Raw genomic sequence first — 20,539 nt, 5'->3', positions numbered from 1 at the left:
TCTTTTCAAATAGGAGCAAACTCAATGTTGCTTCTATTAGGCCTTCCGATAGACTCACTAGACCTTTTCAATCACTGGTTTCTTTCAAGATGGCTCCCGTGGGCAACCGGGATGCTATGCCTCCTTCCTATACTATTAATCGTAGCCCCAACTCCGTTTCCTTCTGCATACAAAGGGGTGGTTCTCAGCCAATGGGTACATTCGAGGGTTGTACTAACATTACAAATCTAACTAGTGAGGACAGACCTTTGTATGTAGGAGACCCTGTATACTTTGTCTGTGGCAATGAAGCTTATCCTTGGTTACCTAGAGATTGGCAGGGTACTTGTTACTTGGGTGTCTTGTTACCAGGGGTATATGTCGCTACCACTTCTGAAGTTTCTATAGCTCGTCCAAGGCGGGATGAGAATGGTGATATTCCTGCACAAGTCATGGGTGATGTAGCAAAATCCTTTGTGCCATTCTGTGGACAGATAATAAACTCTGAGGATATCAGGAGAGTAGCAAGGGTACTGGAAAAAACCATCAACAGAACCACTGATATACTGTACAACATGACACTAGAACAAAGGGCCATTAGATTAGTGGCCCTCCAAAATAGGATGGTGTTAGACGTCACCCTAGCCTAGCGTGGAGGAGTATGTAAATTGGTGGGATGTGCTTATTGTGTTTTCGTACCTGACTCCTCCCCTACCATATTCAAGGCAATAAAAAATCTGCATACCTTGAGTACGGAAGTACATGTCCCCGAGGGAAATTGGAATCTTAGCGCTTGTTCTGGGACTTTCTACGTTCATGAGGTTAGAAGCTCTTTTCAGTCCTAATGATAGTTCTTGGTGTTCTACTGTTTTGCTGTTGTTGTATACAATGTCTTCCTGCCATATGTTTCATGTTAGGAGGATGATGTGCACAAACTATAGGTACACTAGGACCAAATGTACTTGCACTCAAGAAAACTGCTAACGCTTTTGTAATGGAAGTTATCACTATCAAGGAATTTATGGCGATTGATATTTCTGAAGAATGTGATTCAGGATGTTCGGACATTGAGGCGTGGGGTTTTGAGTAAAACGAATGTTTGAGTAATGCTCTTGGCTTAGGCCAAAAGGAGGGTTTATTAAACTGTATTCGCATAATACTGCCTTGTTATGAATATTGGCCCAAGCCCATTCGCATTACACGGAAAACCGCGTCTGAAATGTTTCGATTTTCGATTAACTTCGCCACCATTTTAAGAATCATCCGCCATTTTGATTTCAACTCTTGTCTTGTGTTCTAAAATCGTGGACTTTGTTTTCAACTTGCAGCTGAGCTGAACCACCTTTGAGTTGTGTCAACATTTAGGCTGACCGAGAGCAGACTGTTTGTTCTATGCAAAGAAACCTTGTGACTCGAATCAACTGCAATCTAAGTGTTGTCTGCGATCACAAGCCTCATCCTCGTCTAGATAGCATAACAGTGTCGAGTGAACTCAAACCGTGTGCTTTGGTTATAATATATTGTGTTCTCTCATGAAACTAGGCTTACTATGGATCAAAGAACCAACGGCACCATTGTAACTTCATGGACATACAATCTTGTTGAATCCATTGTACATTAGTGTAATATTTGACATGTGAACTAGGCACAAACCCTAGCATGTAGCTTATTAGTTTGGAGAGGGGCTAGACAATGTTTTGGAAATTGTATAAATAAGCCCGTGTTAAGATGTCCAGCACTCTCACCCCTCACTGTGTCTGTTGGTACACACTGCAAGGTGTTGGAAGCCAGACAGCTATCTGTTCTGCTTTGACTCTGTACAGTAATAAAAGATAATTGTATCTTTTCGACCCGTGATTGGTGTATTTCATTTGTGGTACTAAGCCTCAATATTTCTTTGGTCTTTCAGATGGCACCCGAATGGGGACCCTCAAGATTGATGTCTCCTCGCTGAAAAGAAGCCGCGGCTATTGGACCCGGATCGGAGAGTGAGAAAAATGGGGCCCCTTTGCTTGAGACACAACACCTCAACAGTACTGCACAATCCGATCCCTGAACGATGAGCACGCGGTTCAAGAGGGCATCTTGATGAGGGTCCCCATATCGAGGCGGCCTCTTTGCTTAAATCGCCAACCACGAGAAACCTTTGTAATCCGATCGGACCTCCTTAGACTTTGCAATCATCAGGTGCGTCGTGCCCCAATTCCCAAGTATCCTGATATTCGGTTGTTGATTTGTACCCGTGGGTTCAAACAACGCCAGGTAACACCAGTGATCTGATTTGCCTGTGAAATTGTCTGCCTGTTTCGGGGGTTTATTCCTCAGAGATAGACAATCTTTGGAATATCGCTGGCCGGCGCCACCGGAGAGGTCACCGGCGTGTACTATGTACTGTAAGTACAGCCTTGGTAGTATAGTATTCAAAAATATTTGGCACAGACAAACTAGACATGCTACTGAATTTCAGTGGCCAGTTCATGGTAGTTTTGAGATTGCCCATATAGAGTTTTTGGAGTCTATATTGTTAAAGAAAAAGGCTAGGCCTGCAGCATTTGATGTAATTAGGAATTGGAAAAAGGAAGCTATGCAGCAACTTAAGTGTAAAGAGAAACATGCACGTCAACATATGTCTAACTCTGAGAAAGCATTATTGTATGATCACCAGAAACAGTCAGAATCTATCAGAAGCATGGATAGGGCTTTTCAACTTGGGTACAGAAAATATATTTGTCTCAGGACTTTCATGCCTCAAGCGAGCTAATTGATAAACTTTTAAATTAGCATAGGACTGTTGCCACTGCACCTCCTCCTTATGTGACTCTCCCTGCTGTCTTACCTCTTCCTGCTGTTGCACCTCCTCCAGTTGTTCCTCCTGTTCCTTCCGTAGTTCCACCTCCTCCAGTTGTTGCTCCTCTTCCTGTTCTTGTCCCCCTTCTATATCTCCGCCCTTACTGCCAGTTGCTGTTCCCTTAGCTGCGTCTCTACCGCCATCGGGAGTGTCTCCACTACCTGTTGTACAGGATGTGTCTGAACTCTCTTTTCCAAGTCGTTCTGCTCCACTTGTAGCGATTGAAGGGGTGAGTGCTGATTCAAAAGTAGTGACTCGTAGTACAGTTTCTAAAGCTAGGAAAAGAAAATTGTATGCATGGGCTAAGAAATGTATGAAAAGGTGAAAAATTAGTTGTCTTAACAACAATTTCTGACCAAGATAGTATTCCCAAGCAGAATGTTTTGATAGAGGGGATGGGAATGCACTTGGCTGATATTTGGAGTGACTTGAAGGACATGGATGTCCCACAAGGGTTGAGGGATTTGAATGTCTTAGCTCGCTAAAGGGACACTGCAGAGAAAGTACATGAGCATGTTGAGACGGTTTTTGAGTTTAAGAGGGAGTTAGATCGGTTACAGAATGATGATATGGATGGTGATAGTTTGGACACTTCGTATGTGCAGAAACAATTTCTTCCTTCTTGCAAACCAATGAGTGAAGAGACGCGTATTTGCACAAGAGATGCACTTAGATGGATTTCGGATGTTTCAATTTCCCCCATGGAAGTATATGACACGTTTAGTCAGTATACTATGCAAAGGAAAGTGTTACAGGTAATGGCAGAGTACCTGCAGGTTGAGTTTATGAAGAAAAAGGTTTGTTGTCCCGCAGATTTGATGGTCATTTATAAGAGAGCATTTTTGTTTGATACTGCTTTAACTGCTTTATCTCTTGATTTAGCCCTGTTGCTTAATGACTGTTCAGAATTGCCTACTTCTCAATTGTCAATGAGGAAGGTTCCTCTGACATTTGGTCCTAAAGTAGAGATTCCAGCTAATGCAGCGACAGGCGCAGCAGCGGCTACTATTGAAGCTCATTATGTTTCACAGTTTGTTCATGTCCCATTTTCTAGACAGGAAGTGAATACCATTAGTCAGACAATTCCAGATATTAGAAAGAATCCCACAGGATTTTATAAAGAAATTGAATCTGTCTTGCATTCGTCAGTTTTCACGCAAGGTGATATAGACTTGTTACCTGTGATCTTACCTGCTGATTTATGGAAACAGATTAGAACTATAGACGATTTGGCAGGACTGGGTGAGACATGAGTTAACTTGGTACGGATAGATGGAGAAAGGAAATAGGGTAAGAAACTGCGACAGGTGATATTAACACTGCCAGACAGAATAGTAACAAAATTGAAGACTTTGGCTGCAGAGAGAAGAATAGTTTGGGACAAGCTTACAGCTTGCATCCAGGGGAAATCTGAGGGTGCTACTGAATTTGTAATCGGTTCGAACAAGTGTTTTCAGATTTTAGCGGTCAGGACTTAAGCACTGAGTCAGGAAAGAGACTGCTGACAAATTTGCGCGTGGATTATTGCCTGATATTCAATCACAAATTATGACTTCTGAGAGCACCTGGCAAGCTAAATCGCAGTCTGAGGTATTGCACATGGCTCAGCATTATGAAAACAAAGTCAGTAATGAAAAAGAGAGGATAGAAAAGAAGAAGGGAGACTTCAAAACCAAAGTATTGTTACAAAAAAATAGTAAGAGGAACAAGAGGTGGGAGTACACAGTTTAGAGGTCAGTTTGCCCCATTGAGTAGTGCGCATATGGTTCCTGTACACATGAACCAATGTGCTTATTGCAGACAAGAAGGTCACTGGAAAACACAATGCACGATCCTTCAACAGAGATCGAATAACACATATGGCACCATGAGTAGACGATCAAGAGCCTGTCCTGGGATAGGGGGTCCTGGTAGAAGCCAGTTTGCTCAGAATCAACAGTCATCCTCACAGGATAGTCAGCAGCATAGTGTGAAGAATGGGAACATTTTTGACAATCCTTCGACTGTCTATTTTTCTGAGGATCTAGCATTTGATGATGTATTGTTCCGTTAGGATTGCCCGAAGCAGAGTCTGGAACCAGTACCTATTCCCGTTGATCAGAAAGGGCCTTATGTAGAAATGAAGGTGGGGAAAGGAAGCATCTATTTTTGATAGATACATGAGCACAGAAGTGTTCCGTTGAACATTCACGGGTTCCAAATATTCCACTGACAGGGCAGAATAACATTTCTGTAGGGTTCTCTGGTACACCAGTGGTTAGTCTGGTCTCTCAGCCAGTACCTATTTCACTGGGGCCATTCACAGATTCGTGTCCATTTCCTTTAACAACGAATTGTGGTAAAGATGTGTTGGGGTTGAATCTGTTGAAAGAATTGAATGCAGTAATTCACTGTTCTCCGAATGGAGTGCATTTGACGATTTCATCTCAATGAACTTCTGTTTCACAATTCTTGACTAGGCCTTTACCGACTGAATTGGATAAAGTTCCAGCATGTTTATGGGCGGTTGATGATAATGACGTTGGTATTTTGCAAATCAAACCTGTTAAAATTTAGTTGAAACCAGGTGCTAAATTGCTCTGTATTTCACAATAGAAGATTTTAGTTGACGGTGAGCAAGCTTTAAAGAGTATAGTTTCTGATTTTTTACATCAAGGAGTGATTGAGGAAATTGCAGGAAGCTTGTGTAATAGTCCAATTCTACCGGTGTACAAGAAAGGAGATAATGCAATCCCTTTCCGTTTTATTATTGACTTACGTGCTATCAATAAGATTGTTGCTCCACAATTTCCAATTGTGCCTGATGTGACCACTATATTAACAATGATTCCAGCTTCAGCTACTCATTTCAGTGTTGTGGATCTAAAGAATGCTTCATTAGTATTCCTGTACATTTTGACAGTAGATATTTGTTTGCATTCACCCTAGGGGGTGCTCGTTTACATTCACTCGTGTGCCACAAGGGTACACTGAGAGTCCAAGTATTTATAGTAGAGCTTTGAAGGAGCAGCTTGATATACTTGAGTTGCCTTCCACTTGTACGTTGTTACAGTATGTTGACGATCTTCTTTTAGCTGCGGACTTAGAAGTTGCTTGCAAGGAGGGCACCGTGTTGCTACTTATTCATCTAGCAGAACATGGGCATAAGGCTTCATTGAAAAACGTTCAATATTGTCGATAGGAGGTCGCCTATTTAGGCTATCTCCTGTCAAAGGAGGGGAGAAGACTGACACCTGAAGGGATAAAAAGCATCTCTAGCATGTCTGTCCCAAATACACAGAAAGAGGTCAGAGCCTTGATAAGCATGGCTTCGTACTGTAGCCAGTGGATCCCTAGCTTCTCATTAATGATAAAACCAATGTTGGCATTGACAAAGAAGGGCATTTCTTTGCCTTTACCATGGAACTTGGATTGCCAGAAAGCTTTTGATCTGCTTAAGGCTGCATTGTGCTCAGCACCAATTTTGGGCACCCCAAATTATGATAAGGCCTTTGTTTTGTATGTGCATGAATGTGATGGATGCGCTTTGGCTGTGTTGACGCAGGAACATGGAGGGAAGAATAGACTGTGCGGTTATTTTTCCTCTACGCTTGACCCTGTTGCATGCGCTTTGCCGAGATGTTTTAGAGCTGTTGCTGCTGCCGCTGCATCAGTACAACAAAGTGAGGGTATGCTTCTGGGTCACTCCTTAACCGTGATGGTACCTCACTCTGTAGACGTTCTATTAAACAGAACGCAAATGCAACATCTCACATCAGCACGATTAAGAAGATACAAGCTGATTCTATTTGCAAGGCATATCCAAATTAAGAGATGTTGCGTATTAATTCCGGCCAAACTATTGCCTCTTCAACAAGAAATTGCTAGCAGTGACAAGATGTCACATGACTGACTCTATACCAAAGAGCACGAAACAAAAGGCAGGATTGACCTAAATGATACACTGTTGAAAGATCCACGTGGGGAGCTGTTTTGCGATGGCTCCTGCTTCAAACTTCCGGATGGTACATCCACTGCTGCTTATGCCATCACTACATTAAGCACTATTGTGGAAACCAAAAGAATTCCGCATAACTCCGCGCAGGCCGCAGAGATTATTGCATTGATTCGAGCTTGTGAACTTTCCCGAATATATTTACAGACAGTCAGTATGCCTTTGGGGTGGTTCACAACTTCGGTAAATTATGGGCAGAGAGAGGTTTCTTGACCTTACATGGAACTAAGATTCAACATGGCACTTTGATAGTCCGGCTACTCTCAGCATTTGCGCTTCCTGCTCAACTAGCAATAATGAAGTGTGCAGCACGCCAGAAAGTAACAAATGATGATCTTTTGCTGACAGGATAGCCAAACAAATGGCTACCAATTTGTATTCTGAAATGTATATAACGAAAGAAGTCACTAACACTTGTATAATAGATGAAGGAATCGATTCTATAAAAGACATTAAGGCTGATGCCACTTCAGAAGAACTTAACCAATGGGCTGAGGGTTTAGCAAGTTTAGACGATGAAGGTTGTTGGGTAGATAATATAAATCAGAGATGGATGCTACCCGATGCTTATGTCACCGCTATGGTTACGATGGCTCATGGTCCAACCCATATATGTGCTAGAAAGATTTGTAAATTGCTAGAACCTGTCTGGGTAAATGTAAATAACTCAAAAACTGCCGAGCGTTTGGTCCAAAATTGCATGGTATGCTTACAGCATAATGTGTGGAAGGGTACATCGACACAGAGGGGTCGTTTTGGCCCCCCCTCTGTGCCTTTTGAAGTTATTCATTTTGACTTCATTGAAATGGAGCGTTGTCAGAATTACAAATATGTTCTGGTAGCCATTTGTGCTTTTAGCAAATGGGTCGAAGCTTTCCCTTTAAAAAAGGCGACAGCAATAACGACGGCGAAAACTATGCTGGAGGAATAATTTCCTAGGTTTGGTTTGCCGAGGGTCATTTGGTCAGACAATGGTCCATATTTTATCGCTGCTGTTATCCTGCAGGTATTCGCGGGATTACAGATTGATAAACGGTGCCATTCGGCAAGACACACTCAGAGTGCCGGACTTGTCGAACGCCACTACGGTATATTGCAGAACAAAATGGCGAAGATCTGCGCCAGTAGCAATTTGAAATGGACAGATGCCTTACCAATAGCTCTATTGTCCATGCGGACGACTCCACAGATGAAAACTGGGCTCTCTCCCTATGAGATAATCACAGGGAGACCAGCCAATATTTGGAACGTACCTAAACCTAAGCAGCTGAAAGATGTACAGAATGTGCTCCTTTCTGAGTACTGTGACCAGTTAACTCAAAACTTGTATTTGATTTATCAACAGGTGTGAGAAGCCCTCCCAGTAAAATGGTAAAATAGATTCTTGGGGGGCGTGGCCTGGAGCCGACTCGTCTGGTATGGCTGCCTGAGCGCTCCCGTCTGGCCCAATGCGCCTCTTCACAAAACTCCCAGTTCCAGCCTCCGTTTTTTCCTGGAATTGAATCCTCCGGTGGAGGAACCCCCCAGGCACCCACCGATCGAGTGGGTCCCTGATAAGCACCGAAACAGCCGAGGATGACCTTCCTACAGTCCCGGGACCCACTCGGCGGTAAAATGGCCGCCACAACAGCGAGAGCCAGAGCCTACCCAGGAGGGGGCGGAACAAACATTGAAGCCTTGCCGATCAGCTCCTGTCTATGGTGAGCCGCTGACCGCTTGCTCGTCGCCTGCCGTGGTGCCACCGTGCCAGTGGAACTCGACTGGATCAACCCCCTGCACCTACCTGCTCCCGCTCACCCTTTGGCTTGGACGAAAAGTTTGGACAGCTCCTTCCCCAGGGGCCCGATAACAATCTGCGCCGGCCGGCCTCCACACATCCAGCTGCTCCCCTCGCCGCCGGAGCTGTCCCACTGCGGCGCCTCCCGCCTGGACTTGATCCACAGCTCCAGCTCCCCCGAGCCTGGCGCCTACTCGGAGCCCATCGCAGGACCACAGCAACGGAGCCCCCGTGCCCAGAACCGGCCTCCATACTTCCAGCTTTTCCCCTCAATTCCGGAGCTTGAACGCACGCCAAGGGGGGCTTGATCTCCTGGTCCTCCCCGCCAATCCCACCGAGGTCCGGACCCGACTCCCCTAACTCGCCGCGGTGCCTCCGGCCGGGCCTAGACCCGCGCCCCTGCGGCTCCGGCACCTCCAAGTCCCTGAAATCCCCCGCCAAGACCCGCGCATCACAACGCCGCAGCAACGGGGCCCACCCCCCCTATCTAACCTCCAGATCTACGGCAACCGCACAGCTTCCCTGCGCCAGGAGGTGAGGAGTCGGGGGGAGTGTGGGAAAATAATCCGATTGCACCGGAGGGAGGCAGAGGGAAGTGCCCGGATCCGCTGGCTCTCCATTTGCCGCGCCCCTGCATCACCGGGACTCCCCCGATCCCACCTCCTCAAACTTGGAGCCCGACCTCGTAATCGCCAGAAAAACACTGAGCCTCAGCTCTGAGCCCCCGTGCCCGGAACCAAACTCCATACATCCAGCTTTCCCCTCGACTCCGGAGCTCGAGCGTACGCCAGGGGGGAGTAATCTCCTGATCCTCCCCGTCAATTTCATCGAGGCCCCGACTCTCCTAACTCGCCGCGGCGCCTCCTGCCGGGCCTAGACCATACCCCTGCGGCTCCAGCGCCTCCAAGGCCCTGAAATTCCCCGCCAGGACCCACACATCGCAGCACCACAGCATCGGGGCCCTGCCCCCCCATCTAACCCCCGGAACACTCCGGGGACCACATCTACTGCAACCGCACAGCTTCCCTGCGCCAGGAGGTGAGGAGTCAGGGGGAGTCTGGGAAAATATTCCGAGTGCACCGGGGGGTGGCGGAAGGAGGTGCCCGGATCCGCTGGCTCTCCATTTATCGCGCCCCTGCATCTCCGGAACTCCTCCGATCCCATCGCCTCAAACTTGGAGTTCCACCCCCGAAATCGCCAGGAAAACACTGAACCTCAGCACCTCACTATCTTAGAGGCAACATCACGCCCCGCAAGCCCCCGCGACAATGTCTAAAAGCGGGAAGGCGCCTAAACAAGCGGACATTATTACCCTCATGACGTCAGCCACCACCGAAAAAGCTAAGAAAGTTGATCCACCGGAAGACACCATGAAAAATAACACTCCACCAACCGCAGAAAGAGACCCCACCTCGCCTCAAGCTGCTACCAAAGCGGACCTACAGGACCTATTGGCAGCCCTAACCAGGGAAATCCAAAAAAGTTCCGAGGAAATCACCAAGAAAATAAATACACTGGACAAAAGAATGGGGGAAGTGGAACATCGGACCGCCGAAATCGAAGCCGAAGTCTGTGACCAAAGATTTGAAGATGAACATAACAAGGACCGGATAGCTGCCCTTGAAGCAAGATGTAACATCCTGGAGACAAAACAGGAGGATAGTGAAAATCGATCAAGGAGGAATAACATCAGAGTCCGAGGCATTCCAACCACTATTCCAGATCCAGACCTGAGAGCTTACATATCAGATCTCTTCCGATTCATTATCACCCTCCCAGATACTTCCCCCCTAGAACTGGACCGGGTGCACAGAACTACTCCAAGGAAAACTTCCACTCTTCCCCCGGATGTCCTGGCTAGAATTCACTTCTTCCAGGTAAAAGAGGACATCATGCGTGAAGCAAGGCAAATGAGACAGATCACCTTCAGAGGATCTACGATACACCTGTACCAAGACCTGGCGAACGCAACACTCCTGAAGCGGAAAACATTGCGACCCCTGACAACCTGGCTACAAGAGAAGAAAATCATATATCATTGGGGCTTTCCCACTTCAGTGAAATTCAAATGGGACGGAACGCAGAGACAAATACAATCACTAAGAGAGGCTGAGAAACTAATGGGCATAAGCGGAGACGACCCCGGCACAGCGTCAGAAGAACCAGCTAACCCCCCCCGAGACAACTCCCCAGGAGGGTCATGGTCAAAATCCAACAGACGGCGCAGACTCAGAGGCCCTCCGAAAAAAGATGGCGACAGGGGCTGAGTACACAGCGGCAGCCCCCCCAACTCAAAGCTATGACGACCTTTTGAGCCGAGGTCTCCCAAAAACCAACTACAGCTTTGAGATCCTCTGATAGCATCACAAACAACTCAGGTGCTCACACACAGAGGTAGTTCCTTCGGCGAGCTTGCACCCGGTTCACCTCGACGGCCCGGTTGGCCACAACGAGCGCATTGGTGCCACAAGTTCCCCAGTGGCAATAGGTAGAAGTTTCACCTACCAGTTCAACGGTGGGAAAGAAATAAAAGATAAGAGAAAAGTTAGGAAATTTACAAGAATGCTTCATGCAACACGGCTACACCCCGTTCTCAAAGCCATTCAAAGACCCCGCAACACAACATGCAACAACATACGAAATCAAGCCCACAACTCACTCCAATCAACAGGTCGCACGCAAATCCCTCAGAGCAGCCCAGGGATGATCCCCACGATGCTTCCTCGACGACCCGCTGCCAATCATGTCTAACATAAATGAATTAAGATTCCTCTCCTGGAATATTCAAGGGATGAACTCCCCAAGAAAACGCAGATCGGTGGAACACCGCCTGGAACAACTGGCCGGAGACGTGGTCCTATTACAGGAAACACACCTACTCGCAGAGGATGAGCGCCGCATAAAATTCAAGAGATACAAACAATCCTTCTTCGCCACTTCTGGCTCAAAGAAAAGGGGCGTTGCAATCCTGCTTAGCGACAAAATTCCCCTCCTCAACATCACAATAAAAAGAGACCCAGAAGGCCGTTACCTACTCCTCAAAGGCATCTTCGAAGAACTTCCCATCACGTTAGCATCAATCTACGCCCCCAACTCCGCCCAAAGCAAGTTCCTAAACGACATGTTACCAACAATCCTATCCTTCCGTGAAGGCCACCTATTCATCGGCGGTGATTTCAATACTATACCCAACCCAGAGCTAGACAAATCCCTTCCCGCCACAAACAACGATTACACCCAGGCCCTCGCCTTACTCAAACTGTTCAGAGAAACGGAGACAGTGGATGCATGGAGAATACAAAACGACACTATAAGAGACTATACACATTTCTCCAACGTCCACAAGGGATACTCAAGAATAGACCTAATTTTAATCCCTGGCATCCTTGTACCCTGCGTCGCCAACACAGATATCCACACACGCATGATCTCGGACCACTCCCCGATATCTGTAAACATAACCATCTCAGGCCAGAAAACTCCCCCACAAAGGTACTGGAAACTGAATGACTCACTCCTCCTTGACATGAGTATAAGGGCCGAAGTCGAGGACTCATTGATAAAATTCTTTGAAGAAAACACTACACAAACATCCCCCATCAGCATAATTTGGGATGCAATGAAGGCGGTAATCAGGGGCGTATTAATAGGGGCCGGAGCGGAACAGCGAAGAACCTCAAACTTAGCCTCCTCCAAATTGGAAAAGGAAGTAGCCCTCCATGAATCACAGCTAAAAAAACAATATTCAAGAAAAACCGAACGAGCCCTAAGGAAGGCAAAAACAGCCTTGGAAATGCACTGCGCTGATCGTACAGCCAAATCCCTAGCATACACAAAACAATTTTATTACGCCAAAGGAAACAAAGCTAACAGAATATTAGTACAGAAGCTAAGAGCGCTTCGGAATCGGAACAACATACTCAAACTACGTGGGGAAAATGGAAAACTACTCTTCTCCCAATCGGAGAAAATAAGAGAACTATTGAGATACCATACCTCCATAATGTCCAGCGTTCCGCTAGATCTAAAAGACGTTCCAGGATTCATGACCGCTCTACCCCCCCGCAACTCTGCCCTCCTGGAGCACTTGGAGGCCCCTATCGGAATGGAAGAAATTATCGAAGCCATAAAATCTCTCAAAACCTCCGCACCAGGCCCAGACGGCCTAACCGCAACCTTTTACAAAAAATTCTCCAGAATCCTAGCCCCACATCTTACCTCCTTATTCAATTCCTTCCTATCTACGAAAACCGTCACTAAATCCATGGCCGAATCAATTACGATCCTGCTGCAAAAACCCGGAAAAGACCCCGAATTGCCAGACTCCTACCGGCCCATCTCGCTACTTAACAATGACGGGAAGATCTTCGCCAAAGTATTAGCCAGAAGACTGGGCCCAACCCTCCCAATCCTAATCGACTGCGACCAAACAGGATTCATCCCTGGCAGAGGGACCCACGACAACATTCGGCGAGTCCTAGATCTAATTGAAGGGGCTCACAAATCCAAAACAAAAATGGCCGTAATCTCACTAGATGCCCACAAAGCCTTTGACCAAATGGACTGGGGATACATGCACGCAGTCCTCCAACGCCTTGGCTTCGGCCCTAACTTCATAACATGGGTCATGTCCAACTATCAAATCCCCACCACACAACTCCAAGTTAACGGCTCGAGATCTGACCACATCCATATCACCAGAGGCACCAGACAGGGCTGCCCGCTCTCGCCCCTAGTCTTCGCCCTATCCATGGAGCCCTTCGCTGCCAGAGTCAGACGAAGCGAAACCATAAAAGGCATTCAGGTGGGAAACCGTGAGTACAAAATTGCACTCTACGCTGATGACGTGATGCTTACGATGACGGACCTACCAACCTCCCTGGGAACCCTATGGAAAGAAATTAAGACATTCGGCACCATGTCAGGATTTAAAGTCAACCTAACAAAATCTTCAGCACTCCCCATCAATCTATCTCACCTAGACGAGACCGAGCTTGCCCCCCTCTCACCAATTCCCTGGGCCAAAGACACATTAGAATACCTCGGAGTGCAGATCACTGGAAACCCAGCACGCCTATACTCCAAAAACATCCCACAATTACTCAGAACACTGCACAATGATCTCAAAAGATGGAAACAACAAGAAATCTCATGGTTCGGTCGAATCTCAGCCGTGAAAATGAACCTAATACCCAGATGGTTATACCAATGCGCCTCCCTACCACTCCAAATCCCACCCCCGGCCATAAGAGCACTACAGAAGAAACTAATGGAATTTGTCTGGGGTGGGAAAAGGCCCAGAATCAATAAACGAATCATGACTAAAAGCAAACCCCTAGGTGGAATGGGAGTCCCTGACCTGGAAAGATACTCACTGGCGGCTCAATTATCCCATGCCTTCGCCTGGGTGCAAGAAGCAGACCCACCAGTATGGCGCCAAATCGAAGAATCCTGGTGCCCAGTCCCACTGCGGGATCTCCCTCATCTGCCAACACTTAAACCTCAACCCAACTCAGGACCACTGTCGGCTACGACCACGACAACCCTAAGCTGGAAAACCGCAGCGCGGAAATGGGGACTCCGCAGCTACCTGGGACCCATGTCTCCCATTTGGAACAACCCAGACTTCTCCCCTGGTAACCCACCTCGAGACTTCCACGCATGGATAGCAGGGGGCCTGGCAAAAACCAGCGACTTCATGGAAGAGGGATCCCCCATCACCTTCGAGAGGTGTAAAGCGAAGTTCGGGGTGGGAGAACGAGAAAGATTCCGTTACTCGCAAATCAAGCACTGGCTATCCCACAGAGGAACTCGGGACAAATGCTCGAGAGAGCCCACAGCCCTGGAACTCACGCTAACATCCCCGACCAACAAAGGGAGAATCTCCACCATATACCGACTCCTCGACAGATCGGACCCAGAAAAGAAAGAAAGATATATGACGGAGTGGGAAAAGGATATTGGCCGGGAAATATCAGTAGAAAGTTGGGAGCAAATTTGGACCAGACTACATAAAAGCTCGCAATGCGTCACGAACAAAGAAGGAGGCTATAAGATGTGCTTCAGATACTACATCACCCCCACACAAATCAATAAAGCCAACCCGGAGTTTCCCGCTACATGCTGGCGAGGCTGCCAATCCCCCGGCTCCCTCTACCACTTAGTATGGACATGCCCAAAGGCAGAAATATATTGGAAAGAGGTGCTGAAACACATAAAGGAAATAACCGGCCTCTCAATCCCATGGGACCCAGGCATCGTCCTCCTGGGCGAAACCGGCAACGGAGCATTCCCAATCACAGGCCATATTGCCCGCCTCTGCAATCACCTACTACTGGCCGCGAAGATCGCAATGGCTCGCTTATGGAAAGATAAAGGAGGCCCCTCAATTGCCCTATGGTGGGCCAAATGCTGGGAGATTGCGGTATCGGAGAAAATCACGGCAATACGCTCCGACTCATTAAATAGAACCCTAAACATATGGGACCCGTTCCTGGTCTATGCGACCAAATACCCAACCCTCACCAGGAGGCCACCACTCACCAGATGGCTCCAATGCAGCCCTCTCTACTGATCCCCGTCCAGTCCCTGAACAGTCCAGAAATCAGAGGAAGAAGCAACCAGATCTCACCCGCCCAACCTCCACATCCAGGACCCTCCCTCTCTCTCCTCCACCATATGACTCGAAACAGACTGCAAAAGCCCTAATTAACGCTCATTCTGACCTGTAATGCGTTGTTGCATATAATGTACTATCTTGTAAAAATCAATAAAATGTTGTTGAAAAAAAAAAAAAAATGGTAAAATACGAGAGGCCAGGTCATCGACTCTGACCCGGCGACTGGGTGCTCGTAAAGGCATTTGAAAAAGCATCCTGTCTCGCACCGTGCTGGAAAGGACAATTTCAAGTCCTACTTGCCACACAGAAAGCTGTACGAGTAGATGGAAAACGACACTGGATACACGCAACGCACATCCAGAAAATACCTTTTCCTCTGCCTCACGACAAAGGGGAAGAGAAGGAGATTATTCGCTCTGATACTCATCACAAGTTTGTTCTGACTGGCACCAAGGGGGTCCCGGAAATCCTTCCTGAGCCCATGGGGCTTGGAGAGACTGCCGCTTTGCTTTCAACTTTTTCTTCGGATCTTTCTGCATCGTTGAGCAATCTTGCTTCTGCTTCACCACTTCCATCAGGACGCAACGACACTCTGTTCGCAGATCACACTGTACCTGGAGTTTTGAGGTACGATCTGCGTCCAAGGAACCAGACTTACAGCACAGCATCAGCTGTGCCCACAAGGAATCATTGTTGAGCTAGTCCCTTGTCACTCTTTTGCTGAAACGTAAATAAGAGGCAGGAACCGTCAAAGTAACCTTCAAGCAAGATAGGCCACGTGATCAGGGGCCACCAACGGATGAACTAAAAGAGCCTAACGAGAGGCTTCTAAACAGACTCTGAGAAACAATGTCCTTTCCTAACTCCACTTGTACAGAACAAGCTATTGGTCTTGTGGCTGACAAAGAATCTGTTCATCAAAGATCATGGTCCCTGCGGACCCATTGTTTTCTGATCACAGTGCTACTCTGCCTAACAATTGTATTTTTGCTTGGGTTTTGGTATTTGGAAGGGGTGCGTACGCTTGAGACTTTGTTACCTACTGAAATTGTTTCCACTGTGTCTCCACCTTTCGTGCATCTTCACACTCTTCCTCCTCGGGACTCCCAAAATAGACAGGGTTATCACAATAAGACTCTTCTACTGATTATGAATGCGACCCATGCGATTCTAAACAGAACAAATTGCTGGGTGTGTTCACATTTGCCACAGCACGGGGAAAAGGGACTGGGCTGGTATATCCATCCTCTTCCTTTAACTACTGCATGCTATGCCTCACTAAGAACACTATTCTTTGGTCGTTGGAATGACAGTATTTCTGATAACTTCGACGGGACTAATTTGAATGAATTCGAAAAACGAGTCCTAACACCTTTGGGATGTTCCCTCTTTTCAAATAGGAGCAAACTCAATGTTGCTTCTATTAGGCCTTCCGATAGACTCACTAGACCTTTTCAATCACTGATTTCTTTCAAGATGGCTTCCGTGGGCAACCGGTATGCTATGCCTCCTTCCTATACTATTAATCGTAGTCCCAACTTTGTTTCCTTCTGCATACAAAGGGGTGGTTCTCAGCCAATGGGTACATTCAAGGGTTGTACTAACATTACGAATCTAACTAGTGAGGACAGACCTTTGTATGTAGGAGACCCTGTATACTTTGTGGCAATGCAGCTTATCCTTGGTTAACTAGAGATTGGCAGGGTACTTGTAACTTGGGTGTCTTGTTACCAGGGGTATATGTCACTACCACTTCTGAAGTTTCTAGAGCTCGTCCAAGGTGGGATGAGAATGGTGATATTGCTGTACAAGTCATGGGTGATGTAGCAAAATCCTTTGTGCCATTCTGGGGACAGATAATGAACTCTGAGGATATCAGGAGAGTAGCAAGGGTACTGGAAAAAAGCATCAACAGAACCACTGATATACTGTACAACATGACACTAGAACAAAGGGCCATTAGATTAGTGGCCCTCCAAAATAGGATGGTGTTAGACGTCATCCTAACCGAGCGTGGAGGGGTATGTACATTGGTGGGATCTGCTTGCTGTGTTTTCGTACCTGACTCCTCCGTTACCATATTCAAGGCAATACAAAATCTGCATACCTTGAGTACGGAAGTAGATGTCCTCGAGGGAAATAGGAATCTTAGCCCTTGTTCTGGGACTTTCTACGTTCATGGGGTTGGAAGCTCTTTTCAGTACTAATGATAGTTCTTGATGTTCTACTGTTTTGCTGCTGTTGTATACAATGTTTTTCTGCCATATTTTTGATGTTAGGAGGATGTTGTGCACAAACTATAGGTACACTCGGATCAAAGGTACTTACACCCAAGAAAACTGCTAACGCTTTTGTAATGGAAGTTATCACTATCAAGGAACTTATGGCGATTGATATTTCTGAAGAATGTGATTCAGGATGTTCGGACATTGAGGCGTGGGGTTTTGAGTAAAACAAATGTTTGAGTAATGCTCTTGGCTTAGGCCAAAAGGAGGGTTTGTTAAACTGTATTCGCATAATATCGCCTTGTTATGAATATTGGCCTAAGCCCATTCACGTTACACGGAAAACCGCGTCTGAAATGTTTCGATTTTCGATTAACTTTGCCACCATTTTAAGAATCATCCGCATTTTAATTTCAACTCTTGTCTTGTGTTCTAAAATGGTGGACTGTGTTTTCAACTTGCAGCTGAGCTGAACGACCAGTTGTGTCAACATTTAGGCTGACCGAGAGCAGACTGTTTGTTCTATGCAAAGAAACCTTGTGACTGAAACCTTGTGACTCGAATTAACTGCAATCCAAGCGTTGTCTGCGCTCACAAGCCTCATCCTCGTCTAGACAGCGGAACAGTGTCGAGTGAACTCAAACCGTGTGCTTTGGTTATAATATATTGTGTTCTCTCTTGAAACTAGGCTTACTATAGATCAGAGAACCAACGGCACCATTGTAACTTCATGGACATACAATCTTGTTGAATCCGTTGTAAATTAGTGTAATATTTGACATGTGAACTAGGCACAAACCCAAGCATGTAGCTTATTAGTTTGGAGAGGGGCTGGACAATGTTTTGGAAATTGTATAAATAAGCCTGTGTTAAGATGTCCAGCACTCTCACCCCTCACTGTGTCTGCTGGTACACACTGTGAGGTGTTGGAAGCCAGTTAGCTATCTGTTTGCTTTGACTATGTACAGTAATAAATGATACTTGTATCTTTTTGACCCGTGATTGGCATATTTCATTTGTGGGACTAAGCCTCAATATTTCTTTGGTCTTTCAGATGGCGCCTTGAATAGGGACCCTCAAGATTGATGTCTCCTCGCTGAAAAGAAAACGCAGCTATCGGACCGGGATCAGAGAGTGAGAAAAAGGGGGCCCCTTTCTATGAGATGCAAGACCTCGACAGTACTGCACAATCTGATCCCTGAACGGTGAGCACACGGTTCGAGAGGGCATCTTGACGAGGGTCCCCATATCGAGGCAGGCTCTTTGCCGAAATCGTCAACCACGAGGATCCTTTGTAATCTGATTGGTCCTCCTTAGAATTTGCAATCAGGTGAGTCGTGCCCCAATTCCCAAGTATCCTGATATTTGGTTGTAGATTTGCACCCACGGGTTCAAACGACGCCAGGTAACACCAGTGATCTGATATATGCCTGGGAAATTGTCTGCCTGTTTCAGGGGTTTATTCCGCAGAGATAGGCTCAGCTGCGAATTATGGTGGACCACCTCCAGGGCGGGGCAACTATGGGGAGAGGGAGAATTCATGTCACTAACCAGATTAGAAGGCTTGTTAGAAATAGGGGCACTCTGCAGTTGAAGGGAGTGTTAATGAAGCCCACATGGGAAGACAATCTGGCCTGGGACCTGACCCCCTTCAAAAAAGCACAACTGCAGGAAACCAACACCAGAGGTAGGATATCTAGGCTATACAGGGAATTGAAGAGGAGCGAGCCCTTAGGTTCAATACTAGCACGGGGCAAATGGTAGGAAGATCTTGGGAGGGCAATCAATCACCAGTTATGGGGTAACATGTGCAGAGGGTTAAAAAAGTCTACACGATCATTGCAATATAGAATGCAGGCATTTAAGCTGCTCCACAGATAGCACTACCCACCAACAACAATAGCAAAAATGTACCCAAGGACAAAGGCCTGCTGCTGGCACTGCGAAGGGGCGAAGGCAGACTACTACCACATGTGGAAATGCTCATTCATCCAAACTTTTTGGAAAGAGGTCCTGGGTTGGTTGAAAGGGGTGGATGGAATAACCTGACAGAGGAAACCTGGCTTGCTGCTGTTTGGGGTGGTGGAAGGGGAGGAAGAAAGCATCAAGGAGGATCACATGATTCACACCCTGTTAGTGGCAGCAAGATGCTGTATAGCCCAACAATGGAAGAGGGAGTTGGTGACGACTCAGAGGGACTGGGTGCAAAAGGCGAGGTCCATTTACGACATGGAGCACCTGACTCATTTTTTTGACGAGACAAGGACAGATATAGAGGGGATTTGGCTGCCCTTTTTTGACAAATATGGTCGTTAGCCTGTGGAAACTGTTAAACCAGTGGAAGTGCAAGAGACTCCCAGTGAGATGGAAGGATATGGAAGAAGTGAAGGGTACCAGTGGACCTGCATCCTGGGGGAGGTATAGGAGGAGGGTTGGGAGGCAATCCTTAGTTGTTGATGTAGTTGGTATTATTGTTGAAATGTTGAGATTGCAAAAAGAAATGCCAATAAAGAATTGATTTCCCTCCCAAAAAAAACATAACATAAAAAATGCAATACATAGTTACGCATATGTACAGAGAAATACAGAGAAATACATGAGCTGGAGGCAAATCCGCCGCATATCTGCTGATTTTCAGCGCTAATACCGCCGGCAGTAATACCACCAGCGGTAATAGTGCCGAACATTCCCCATTGGGCCCAATAGGGAATGGGGAATTGCCGAATGGGCACAATAGGGAATGGGGACTTATCGTTCCGCCAAACCCGTGATCCAGTGCTAATAGCGCCGGGGGGTTTGGCGTTAACGCTAATAGCCCCGGCGGTAACACTGCTGGGGTTACCGCCCAACTCGTGATGAGGCCCATTGTCCCTTCGTGCGACCTGACAATGCCACGAAAAGCCCTGGGGAAGCATGGAGCTCCTTGGTCCTATGAATGTAGAATTTGAGGACTTGCGCAACATCTAGCGAGTGCAGTGCTCTTTCTGTCCTTGAAGTTTGGTTGCTGAAAAAAGTAGGGAGCACAATAAGCTCAGAGAGTGTCATTTCCGATTCAACTTTCGATACAAATTGAGGATGTGTCCTGAGGATGACGCGG

The 20,539-nt window shown here is 46.8% G+C and overlaps 1 protein-coding gene across 1 annotated transcript in view; it reads right to left on the bottom strand.

Annotated features, from left to right (window-relative positions):
• The window catches only part of UBN1 (ubinuclein 1), a 2,005,314-nt gene that overhangs the window by 1,109,369 nt on the left and 875,406 nt on the right, over positions 1–20,539 (bottom strand). The gene's annotated exons all lie outside the window — the stretch shown is intronic.

The sequence above is a fragment of the Ambystoma mexicanum genome, chromosome 2p (assembly GCF_040938575.1).
Source record: "Ambystoma mexicanum isolate Mex_15411 chromosome 2p, UKY_AmexF1_1, whole genome shotgun sequence".
NCBI classification, from domain to species: domain Eukaryota; kingdom Metazoa; phylum Chordata; class Amphibia; order Caudata; family Ambystomatidae; genus Ambystoma; species Ambystoma mexicanum.
The sequence above is the reverse complement of the archived record's forward strand: the minus strand, read 5'-3'. Positions and strand labels throughout refer to the sequence as shown.